Source organism: Sceloporus undulatus, chromosome 2 (genome assembly GCF_019175285.1).
Source record: "Sceloporus undulatus isolate JIND9_A2432 ecotype Alabama chromosome 2, SceUnd_v1.1, whole genome shotgun sequence".
NCBI lineage: Eukaryota > Metazoa > Chordata > Lepidosauria > Squamata > Phrynosomatidae > Sceloporus > Sceloporus undulatus.
In genome coordinates, this window is record NC_056523.1 from 192,060,353 (window position 1) to 192,072,867 (window position 12,515).

At 43.9% G+C, this 12,515-nt stretch overlaps 2 protein-coding genes across 2 annotated transcripts in view; both read left to right on the forward strand.

The window, feature by feature from the left end:
- LOC121920508 (plexin-B3-like) overlaps nucleotides 1–12,515 on the forward strand; it is a 149,555-nt gene that overhangs the window by 115,314 nt on the left and 21,726 nt on the right. The window lies entirely within an intron of this gene.
- PLXNB3 (plexin B3) overlaps nucleotides 433–12,515 on the forward strand; it is a 91,382-nt gene continuing 79,299 nt past the window's right edge. The window contains exon 1 of the mRNA XM_042451041.1: nucleotides 433–552. The gene's annotated coding sequence lies outside the window, so the exon portion shown is untranslated. The remainder of the gene's footprint in view (nucleotides 553–12,515) is intronic.

Below are 12,515 nucleotides of genomic sequence, written 5' to 3' on the forward strand. Positions count from 1 at the left end.
CATAGTATGGGGTTTGAGCATTGGACTATGAATCTGGAGACCAGGGTTCAAATCCCCACCAGGGTTCAAGCTGTCTCCTAGTTAGGGCTAGGTTTTCCCAGCGGTTTTGTTTCCGTCACCCCACAGACTTGACCAACTGTTTGGGAAAGGGGGAGCAACCCGCTGAGTAAGCTTGGGCAAGTCACACTCTCTCAGCCTCAGAAGAAGGCAAAAACAACCCCCTCCAAAGACACTTGCCAAGAAAACCCTGTGATAGGTTTGCCTGTCATCTTAAGCAAAAATTGACTTGGATGCACACAACAACAACATGTATGTGAGTGTGAATATGTGTATATTAAATAAAAGCAGAAAAGCCAGTCTAGCTAAATAAGATATGTATCTCCTGCTCTTCCCAGGTCTCCCTGCTAGTCCCTCGTCTCCCTGGACTGGCTGAGGGAGAGAACTACCATTGTGCCTTTGGGACCCAGGACAGCCCAGCCCAGCTACAAGACTCCTGGGTTCGCTGCTTTTCACCTGTTCCCCAGCAAGTACCGCCTACCCAAGAAGGCAAAGGTGAGTGTGAGATGTATGTGTTGTACATGGCCTCACACTAAGGCACCTCATGGGACTGCTGTTTGCCCCAATGGGAGTTACTGTTCCATGGCAAATGTGCACAGACCCCAATCAAGATCAGGAGCATGATTTGGATTTTGTTTCTGCCTGCTTAATTTTCCTGCAGGGTAGAAACAATCAGGTTCAAAATGCATGCTTAATTTAACATGCGGTAGTTTCTCTACACTAGAGCTTGGGAATGTTATCCTTTTGCTGGCTGTGGGATTTTGAAAGTTGTAGTCTCCGGAAAGTAACCTTAGTATTGTTGTGGGAGTGAAAATTCCTCCCAGTTACTCCAAAATGGGTTGTCACTAGGCTTCCTGACAAAAGTCTTGCTTCAGTGCCTTTTAGCTGCTGTTTGATCTGCAGCAGTGGAAGCATTTCATAGCAGGAAGACAGTGGCACTATTAGCCCCAGATCACTTTGTAGGAATCTGAGGTTTTGCAGACCAGAAGCCTTGCCTATGATCGATCCCACACAAGGCTAGAAAGGTAGCAGACCTCTGGCAGCAGGAATGGTGAAAAGGTCTGTTGCCAATGAAAGGATAAACCAAATGACAACAACAAACAGAGGAGTTGGTAGGACCCCTATGCTCAGGAGTCACCATGTCCACATCCCCTGACATGTGGCATTGATGCTGCATGAAGATAAAAACATGATAGCCTTCTACATGTTGGCAGACCAAGCACAGCAGCAGCTGCCGCTTGAGAATTTGGCAGCCTTCATTAGTGATTGCTGGATCAATCTCAGTCATTGATTAATGTCCCTAATCACTGATGTAGATTAGAATTGCCGGGTTACAGACATACTGTATACAAAAACTGATGGAGAAATGGCCTTCAGTACCCTGGTATGCAATCTTTATTTTAGTTTGGGCCAGGGAACATGTGGCCCTCCAGATGTTGATGGACTGCAACTCCTGTCAGCCTTAGCAAATATAGCCAGAGACGAGGGAGATCATGGGAGCTACAGTCCAAGAACATTTGGAGGATCACATGTTTCCGCACCTTGGTTTGCATAATTAAAATATCTAACACTGAGTAATCTGTGTGTATTGACTCCAGGCATTGCTGTGGGAGTCAGAACAGGAATAATGTAGGGAATTATTTCCCTGTAGCATTTTGTTACCTAGCAGACGGTGTGGAAATTGCATATTTACAAATTACCAGTCTGAACCATTGGTTCCATCAGCAAGGTCTTCATAAATCTTTGGGGAGTACACACCCAGTTTGACTCCCCTGAGGAAGCTTAATGAGAATTGCTACACTCTGAAGCCACCAGTTCTACTGGTTTGCCACAGGGAATATAGGGAAAGTCGTGCTTCTTCCCTTTCTCAGAACTGTATTCATTAGGGTTATAATTTCTAGCCTGGCTATGGGCTCTAATGAAGGCTTGCAAATCAATGAAAAATGTATGAACTATAGCATAAACGACCTTTCTTCAAAGGATCCTTAAACCATTGCCTTTCACACTACACAATTGTAGTATTATGATACCACTTAGACTTGCATGGCTGCATCCTGTGGCATCCTGAGATTTACAGTTTAGAGAGGGGACATTTAGAATTTTCAGCCATAGAGCTCTAGTTCGTCATTAAACTACAAATCCCAGAATTCTGTTGGATGCAGCTATCACTAACTAAGCGGAACCATAGCACTATAATTGTGTAGAGTGAATTAGTAAACGTGAGTCTTTTCCAGTATCTAGTTTGGTACACAAAAGGTAGTCCAAGGTTCTCACTGAGGTAGTAATCCTGGGGCTGAGCTGTGCCACCTCAGGCAACAGATTGGGATCCACATGACTGAATATCCCATAAAAATAAGTCCCGTTCAGCCAAGAAAACCCACTAGGGCTACACCCACACTGCAGAAATAATCCAGTTTGATGCTGTTTTAACTATCAAGGCTCAATGCTATGGAATTCTCGGAATGGTAGAATTGTGAGACATCTAGCTTTTGCTGTCAGAGAGCTTTGGTGCTATAACAAACTACAAATCCCAGGATTCCATAACACCAAGCCATATTAAAGTGGTGTCAAACTGGATTATTTCTGCAGTGCAGATGCATCTTAGGTGACCATGAAGAGCTAAAGAAAACAGGGAGGGAAGCAGGAAGGAAGGGCGCGTAAGACAAGGAGCGACACTCCGTCCATACTCTTTCCTACGCGCCCTTCTGTTTGATAATTCTCATGGATATTACCCATGTTCGACTGGTATGGATGGGTAGAGAAAAGATTCCATGGGTTACTTTTAACTCCACCTTGTACCTGATACACTTTGTCACTTTCCCCACGATGAATTGCGGTAGCTTGATACTTGTGGGTTTAAAACATGCTTTGAAAACCCATTGAGCCCATATTGCTCAGCATTCTTCCCTTGACTCTTAATCATAGTGGCTCTCTTTCCTTCCCGCCCCCCCTAGATTCCTCTGCCCCTACCCTGAGCCAACAAAAATGGGGCATTTCACCCAGCCCCACTACTGTGCTTTCTCTCCCCGACTCCTGCTTTGCCGCTTCTGTGGGTGCGGCTTTCGTTTTTTCCTCCGAAATTAACCTTCCATTCTCTTTCTGGACCCCTTCCACCTGCTCCATCCTCTGCTTCTACCTCTTCTACTAACCCACCCATGTTTACTTTTTTTCCATCAGTGTGTACCTTCCACGTCCCAGAATTATTTCGCACTGCCAACCAACGTGACCCGGATACTTATTTTATGAGTTTTGTCTGCTCTTTGTTACTTCCTATCCGGGTCCAAAACCCAACTGCCAGTTTGTTCTTCATCGGTTCCTTATCCTTCCCGCTCGCTGTTGGTTTGTCGCGCCTTCGTTCCGTTTCCTCCCAGGTTTCTTGGGATAGCTCTTAGATGAAGCAACCATCTTAAACTCTTCTTGATCCCTTGGTTTCATTTATTTTTTGTGTTTGTTTTTTGTTAACCACCCTCGAGTCAATCCCAGTCTGACATCCCGTAGATGAAACATCTCCAACTCCCTATCCCCCACTGTTTGCTCAATCCTGCAAACCGACCTCCTTAATACATCACAACCATCTAGCGCAAGTATTCCTCTCTTTCTGTGTCCCTCTACCTTTCTTAGCATTATTATCAGTGTGTTGTTCCTTCTCATGATGTGTTCCGAAGGTATGACAACCACAGCTTTATCATCTTGGCTTCCAGGAGATTTTGGGCTTGATCTGTTCAATACCCATTTGTTTGTGTTCTTGGCTGTCTGTGGTATCCTCACACTCTTCTCCCACGCATATCTCAAAGAGTTGATTTTCTTCCTATCCTTTTCTTCACTGTCCAGCTCTCCACCTATACATGGTGAAGGGGAAATACTGGCTTATACAATTTTAATTTTTGACTCAGTGTATATCTTGGAACACAGCCCCTTGGAAAGTGGTGGAGTCCCATCTTTGAAGGTTTAAACAGAGGCGAGATGGCCATGTGTGAGGCACTTGATTGTGTGTTCCTGCATGTAGGGGGTTGGACTGGATGCCTTGAGGTCTTCTCGACTCTTTGATGCTATATTTCTATTCAATTCTTACTAGTTCTAGTATTTTTTGTACACATATTTACATACAACAACCAACTGTTTACTTCACCCTCCTCCACTCTTAGCCTCTCCCTTACCCCACTTCTCTCCATCCCTCCACCTCGCCGGCTACAGCATAATCTTGCACCACTCCCATATGGGAAATGTTGTGCCTATCCCTGCTGTGCCAAATGCCCAGATTCTGCAGCTTCCGAAGCCTGCAAATAAGGATGAGATGGTGCATGAAGAATTACTAGTGCATATAATAGTGGGCATTGAGCGGAATGGTAATTGCCTGGATCCAGGGAAGGGGGCTACTTCTAGGGATTGAGGGGTGGTAAGAGAGTGTGTTAGCATGATTAGCAGGACAGCGGCAGACTGGCACCTGAGTGCAGTCACCCACCAAGCCAATGGAAGCCTGTAGTGTTGTGGTCAGCTCAGAAGCCCGCCAGAGATTTTGTCTCAGCCAGGCCTGTTCCTTCTCATGTTCCTGAAAAGCTTGGAAAAGTTACTCTTTAGATCCCCAACTTCCAAATCACATCAGTTATAGCCCAAAACAGTAATATTGCAAGCTGGTTCTGAAGTAGCCATGAAAAACTGCATGTGATAGCAGGGTAAGAAATGAAGAGATCTTTCCACACTAGTGGATTATAGCCACAATGATTCCTACTTTAATTGCCTGGGCTATCCTGAAGAGTGCTGGGGATGGCAGTTTTATCTGAGGCACTGTTGTTTGTTTTGTTGTGTGCCTTCAATTGTTTCTGACTTACGGCAACTTACAGGTTTCTTGGAATGTTTCTTCAGAGCAGGTTTGCCTTTGTCCATCCTCTGAGGCTGAGAGAATGTGACTGCTTAAGGTCACCCATGGGGTTACATGGCCGAGCTGGGATTAAACCCTATCTCCAGAGTCATAGTCCAGTATTCAGACCACAACACAACACTGGCTCCAGAGGCACTACCTCGTCTCCCAAACTGTAAATCCCAGGATACTATAGAATGTTACCTGGCAGTCAATTGGAATCATAATAATATAATTCTGTAATGCAAAGTGCTCCCATCTTGGAACCAGCTCACTGGAAAGTTCTTTGCACCTCTGCCAAAGAAACAGAACTCAGTCAGTAGATCTTATGACAGAGAATTTCACCATAGATTGGGACCTTTGTAATGCACTGGGGCGATGCTTCACAGACACGCACCTTCACTGCAATACCTTAACACTCTATTTTGTGACTGAAATGGTTGCAACCAGGAGGAACACTGGACCACCCAACAACAATGGTCTGCAAAGTTTAGAAAGCAAATTCCAAATTTGGAATGAGTTGGTAAAACTTTTTTTTTGCACTTGCCTTGTTTTTGCTTTTCTAAATGCCTTGGGCTGGCTTGGTGCGCAAAAAACCCAATCCGATTAAAAACACACCCACCACCAGTAAAACCAGGCACAACCACACCCCACATCTCCCTTCCTTCCTTTTCTTTCCCAATAATCAATAACCACCCATGCAACAAATGACAAGGTCCCTCGTTTCCTCACCCAAGGGCAAGACACAAGTCTGACCTGTCCATTCTCTTGCTCGGTGGTCCCACCCCTGGGATCAGTGATAGTCTCGTGCAATAGATACCGTTCTTTCTCCGTACCTTGCCAGTGGCCTTCATTCTTTACCCTCAGCCTCCTTCTCTTCCCCACCCCGTTTTCATTTTCACTGGGGTGCCAGGTCATGTGTCTAAATGCTATGAGAGATCTATTGCTTTCGGATAATGGACCCTTTAGCCCCGTGTGGCTCTGTGATGGCACAGCCGAAGATGGAAACATGGGGGCTTTGATGGAGGGGGAAATCTATACAAGCAGCCATTGATACAGCCTTGAATTGCCATCTAACCCACGCCCCTCCATACAACTCACACCTGCCTTATCTCTTTCGTCTAGGGACGCCGTGGAGTTCTGCTGCCTGAGCTGCCTAACATACCATGTGGGAGCTGAAAGTCCTCGCCAGTGGCCAAGGGGTAAGTCAAGGAGGTGACAGGGGCTTGAGACCAAAATGGAATTTACCATGAGACAAGAGCCTGCTGGAAGCTGGAAACTACTGGCCTGAATCCGATTATTAGTCCCAAGAAAGACACCCACGGAATCAAATGAACTAGGTTACCCATTACCACTTTATCAGTAAAAGATCTAGTTTGGACTCTGGATGCATCTGACTGAGATAGTAATGCATTTTGGCACAACTGTAATTCTGTAGCTGGGGAATCCGGCATTTGTAGATTTACAAGGGTACAATGGGCCTTGGTACCACTGAGATTCAGCTTCAGGAACCCCATGGATAAAAAATCGTAGATGCTCATCCTCATTACAATAACATGGTGTAGTAAAATGGTGTCCCTTATATAAAATTGCAAAATCAAGCTTGCTTTGGGAAAATATATAATATATATATATATATATATATAATATTATTTCAAACTGTGGGGCTTGAACCATGGATGAAGAATCTGGGGATAAGGAGTCTGTATAGTCGTGGCGGCAAAAGAGCACTGGTGCCCACAAAGCTAACAGATCAAGGCTCACTTTGTAGGAAGGAGTGATGGGTGTAAGTGGTGTCAAACTGCATTATTTATACAGGTAGATCACTGGTTCCCAGACTTTGTGTCTCCAGATGTTAGCCTTCAGCTTCCAGAATTCCTGACTGTTGGGCAAGCTGGCTGGGGCTTAGGGACCTGAAGTCCCAAAAACGTCAAGTCAAAACCTCTTGTGTAAATATACCCTAAGAGTGAAATTAAAGCCCTACTTCTCAAGGGAAAAGGTAGGATATGTGCTATGTAGTAAAGTTGTACCGGAAAGACCAGTTTTGTTGGGGTAACATCTTTTTTCTAGCAGATGCTAAATTTGGCAAACATTGGCATTACAGAAAACTACAGCATCATTTTGGTACATTCGGAGATGTTACCAATACAACTGGCCCCCGTATCCACAGAATATTTTCCAGGGATTCAACAACCACACTTGAATACACACATACAAACGCACACCAAATCAAACCTTGATTTCCATTTTATTATAAAGGACACCATTTTACATGCTATTGCATTTAATCAGACTGAGCATCCACAGATTTTGGTATCCAGGGGGGATCTGGAACCAACCTAGCAGATTCCAAGGGCCCACTCTTTGTGTATAGGTAATGATTCTGAATCTGGTTAACTACTTATCATTCCATTATGCAATAACACAACTCCCAGACTTTGCGACCACCCTTAACATTTTTGTCTTGCCTAGATGAAGAGATTTTGGACAATTCAAAAAAAGCTGCACAATTGAGGGCCTTTTGCTTACTAATCAATCTATGACACTAACAAGGATGTTGGATTCCTGACCCCCTTTATGATGGCTAATTCTCCTTAGGTTGCTCCATGCTAACAAGGTATATTCAGCCCTCCAATCCACAGAATTCTTGATCCACGGATTCAAGCATCCATGCTTGAAAATACAAAAACATATAAAATTCTAAAAAGCAAACATGATTTTACCTTTTATATAAGGGATATCATTTTGATGGTCATTTATTTAATGGGACTTGAGATCCAGGATTTTGGTATACATAGGGGTGTGTGTCCTGGAATCAAACCTAGTTGATAATCAGGCCCCGTACACGCAAAATATTCTAAAGATCTGAGGGGGGGAAATCAAAAACACTTCTGTTCCCAAGCATTTCAGATAAGGGAGACTCAAGCTGTATTACTCTGAAAATACACGGACCCAATAAGAAATAAAACATCACTCACCATCTCTTGCATATTTTTGTTCCTACCTAACTCCTCTACTCCCTCTTGTTCTGGTCTTCCCCATCTGCAAAAGATATGGAAGGAAGCAACTTATTTAATTTATTGAATGGAACTTGGAAATTTTGGTACCCATGGTCTTCCTGGAACGAACCCCAGCAGATACCAAGGGCCCACTGTATATTTGGAACCGGTATTTCTCTCTCACCGCACACATTTCATTGCTCTGGAAATGTGTATGAGAGAGGGGTGCCTTTTGTCTCCTTGCAGCCCCACCCCGGTGCCATTGTCGGTGTATGTGCCTCGCACACCTTCCCCAGGGAGGTTTGCGTATTGTGGGCGAAAGAGAGTGCATGTATTGTGATGGTGATGTTAACTCTGCTGCTGCCTCTGCTTTCTTCCAGCTGTCCAGGAGGGAAGAAATGAGGGCAGGATCTACTGCAAGCTCCCCCTGTCCCTGGCTTCCTGCCTACCCACCCTACCCCCACCTGAACTGACGGAGCAGAGGAGGGTAATTTAAGGTGGGGGGGCTCAGGCAAGGGAGAAGGCAGAAGTTTGATCTCCAGCCAGGATGTTGCATGTTTGGTCTTCTTTTTCCCTCCCTCCCCCTTGTGGCAATGGTTGCATTGCTGGGGGATGAGACAGGAAAGATGGTAGTAGAATGTGTGTTGGGGAGGGGTTACCTTATGCATTGGGGGGAAAACTTTCTACTAGAACTGAGGGGGGGGGAATAAAAACAACCTTCACAGCTTGTGTTTAGCAACAGCTGGGCCAGGGAATTGGAGCAGAGATGGGGGGGAGTTTTCGCGTCTCTACTCTGTCCTTTCCTGATGGCATCTATCTTCTGCCCACATGGAAAAGCAGGAATCCCTGCAATTTGGCAACCGTCTATTGAAGGACAATTATGTTGGGCAAGGTAGTTTTCATGCACCATTTATCCCTCATGGAGGCACACTCCATGTCATCAACAAGAGGTTCTAAAACCTGTGAGGCTGGATGGATATCCCTTTTTTTTCCTGTTGGGTTATACTGATTCAAAAGCAACTACATGAAAGATAAGATCAATATTAAATTGCAAAGAGCACACTCCCATACCTCCCATCCTCCCTTGAGGGAAAATCTTGGTTGTTTTTGCAGCTCTTACCTTTGCAGGTCATTCAAAAAACAATGTAATAAGAATAGAAATGAGGCTGAGCAAGGGTGTAGCTGATGGGACAAAATAACTTCATTCCAAATAAATTCTGAATCTGCCCCCACCATGAATTTTCTTCATCCTCAAATGCAGTGTGTGTGTGTGTGTGTGTGTCTTCAGGTTGCCTGATGACTTATGGCAATCCCATGAATTTCATAGACTTTTTTAAAAGTGAGGATAAATCCAGTACAGTGGGCTCTTGGATCTGGTGGGTTTGTTCCAGGACACTGCGTGGATATCAAAACCCGTGGATGCTCAAGTCCGTAATTACAACCTTACAAAAATGGCAAAATCAAACTTGCTGTGGGATTCATAATATTTTGAATGTTTTCAAGCAGTGATGGTGGAATCGTGGCTAAAAAAAATCGTGATACAAAGAGCCTGAGTTAAAAACTTCATTTGTGCTTAGAAATGCAAAGATATAGCCATGTTAGTCTGTAAAATCAGTACTTTGAGACAGAGAGATGCTTTAGACTTTGAGTCTAACGGAAAGAAAAGTGGGGCAGCATGAAATGTTTTGTAATTTAGGTTAAGAATAAATAAGTTATAATGATATGTTTCAATACATTCCTAATAAAAAAAAATAGTCTGACCTCCAATAGATGTGAATGAAGAGTTTATTTTGCTGCTTAAGTTAAATTATTAAATGTAACTTACAAAAGATCATGCTACCAACTTCTTTCTACAGTTAGTCTCACAGGTGCACAAAACTCTCTACATACGATTATAGAAATACAGTTTAGGTGTATAAGAAAAGGGACAGACGAAACTACCTATGGACGTGAAAAGCACAGCAAACAGAAGAGTCCGCTCCTGCAATTAAAAAATTGTGGACTGTCAGAAGAATTCATGGAAGAGGACAGGGTTCTTCTTGGGGGCGATGTCCTCATTCCCTTCTCATTCCTAAGGCCGAGGGCAGAGGGCTGGCCAGTAAAACTGGATCATCGTGGGTCATTCATGCCCCCCCCAGCCACCTCTCTTCTGTGTCTGGCTGTGGTCTGAGCTGTGACCTCGCTGAGGGAGGGGATATATTCCAGTGGGACGTGGGCTTAATACGGCCTTCTCTGGACTGCTAAATCCCAGTTGGTGTCGGAAATGGAGGATGGTGCTCAGGTCCAAGGTGAAATGCTTAAGCGAATGCACACCCCTGCTCCGTCTGCTTGAAGTAGAAGGGATTTGATCCATTTCCTTCCAAATCCTTTAAGGACCATCCTTGCCTGCTAAAAAGAATGAGCTTTCCACTGCAAGTTACTAAGGCAGAATTATTCCTGAAAGCCCGAAATGTTTGTCAGAATGGTAGAGTAGAGTTAGGTTCAGTGTTGTTTAGTGGCTTGAGTGTTGGACTATGACCAGAGAATCAGGTGTCAAATCCCTGCTGGCAATGGAAACCACGGGGTGACATTTGGTTTCAATTTTGATCTGAGTTCACTTAGGGTTTCGATAAGCAGAAATGACTTAGACACACAACAACAGCAACATACAACAACAAATTAGAGTCAGTATGGTATTTAAGTGGTTTAAGTGTTGGACTTATGACTTGGAGACCAGGTCTCCGTCGGCCATGAAACCCATGGGCGAGTTTGGCATGTCACTACTCTCAGCCTCAGAGGGAAGTAAAAGGCAAACCTTTTCTTAACAAATCTGACCAAGAAAAGCCCTGTGATAGAATTGTCTTAGATTACCAAAGGTCAGAAACAACTTGGAAGGCATACAACAACAGTGACGAAAGTAGTGGGCAAGGACTGTGTGAACACAAATTGAGCTCCCTTTTGGCCAGATGTCTTCAAATTGCACTCTGAAATCAAAGTGCAAAAACTTTTATTTGTTATGAGTTGAAATAGGGAACTGGAGTCATTACTGCTTGTTGTATGTCTTCAAGTTGTTTCTGCTTTGAAATGGCAACTGTAAGGCAAGCCTACATGGGGTTTTCATGGCAAGATTTGGTTTAGAAAGTCTTGCTTTTCTCAGAGGTTGAGAGAGTGTGATTTGCCCAAGGTTTCCATGTGGAGACTTCCATTACTGCTTAGCACCATCTTTTTTTGGGATAGCATATGGTATAACTTGTCTAAGTCTAAAAATTTATGGCCAAAAATTGACCCAAATCCCAGTCGACTTATTACAGGTCACTATGGAAATGTGTTAGCAGCTCTTTCAGATTTCCTCATGCGGTTTGGGAGGAATTATTTCTCTCTGAAGCCAACAGAAAGAGTCCTTGTGACTGATTGATATTGCTGTTTGATTAAGATCCATCTCCCCCCACACACTGGCCAAAAAGGATGAAGGAAAAAGCCTCAATGAGAGTCTCTGATAGAAGCAATATACATGAAGGAGCCTCCAAGTTTTATCCTCAACCTACTATGGGTCATGCAAAATCCATAATTTTGACCCCAAAAACCTGACCTCGACTTATACATGAGGTCATCTTATAGTTGAGTAGAACAGTAAGTATCCTTAAGGCACCACAAATCCGATTGGATCTTGGAAGCTAACAAAGGAATACCAGTGCTGGAGGTTATATTTCAGAGGAAGGCAATGGCAAATCAGCTCTGAGCTTAAGAAAAACCCATGAAATCAGGTGTGGTCACCATGAGTTGATAAGTGACTTGAAGGCAGTAACAGCAACAACATACAGTGGGAATTAAATGTGGTTCTAAGGAGTGTAATTTAAGTTCAGACAAGAAAACACGGGTATCTTAGGTGAGGGAAACTATCACAAAAATGTTATACCAGTTATTCTGGAGAGGGTGTGTAGTCTGTCCATAGGACAGTGGTTCCCAATCTTTTGTTGCTAGATGTTTGGGCTTCAACGCCCAGAAGACCTATCTATGTGTCAAGCTAGTTAAGAATTGTGGGAAGTCCAAAACATCTGCAAGACCAAAGGTTGTGAACCACTCTCATACAGGGTAACGAAATGAAGGTTTGTCTCTGAGAGTGTTCTACAGCAGGATGGCCAATTGTGGACCCTCCAATGTTACATGGCTATGGCACTATCAACCTTCACTGTTGGGGATGCTGTCTGGGGTTGATGGGGTTGCTATCTTTCAACTGTTCCCCACTCTCTATGTGTACAAGGGATTCTCTTTCTGGCTCCCTATGTCTACTGGCTAATGATGACTGGAATCCAGCTTCACTTGTCAGCATATCGTTAGCAGAGTGAAATAAATCTTCCTTTGTCCCTTGAAAATGTCATCAGATTGGCAGAATGTCTCCTATTTGCACAGATTAGTCTGATTGTTGTTGGTTTTTTGCTATCTTAGATAGGCAAGAAGGGGATGTCTACTGAAGCTGCTTTGCAACGCTGTGTAACTTCCCAGAAAACAAATCCAGATGCAGAGATCTTGATCAGGGATTCCTCTTGGAATGTGAGACAACCCTTTCCAGAGAGAAAAAAAATCTGAGAAGACATTGCCTTTCCCCTTTCCAGAGAGGCAAT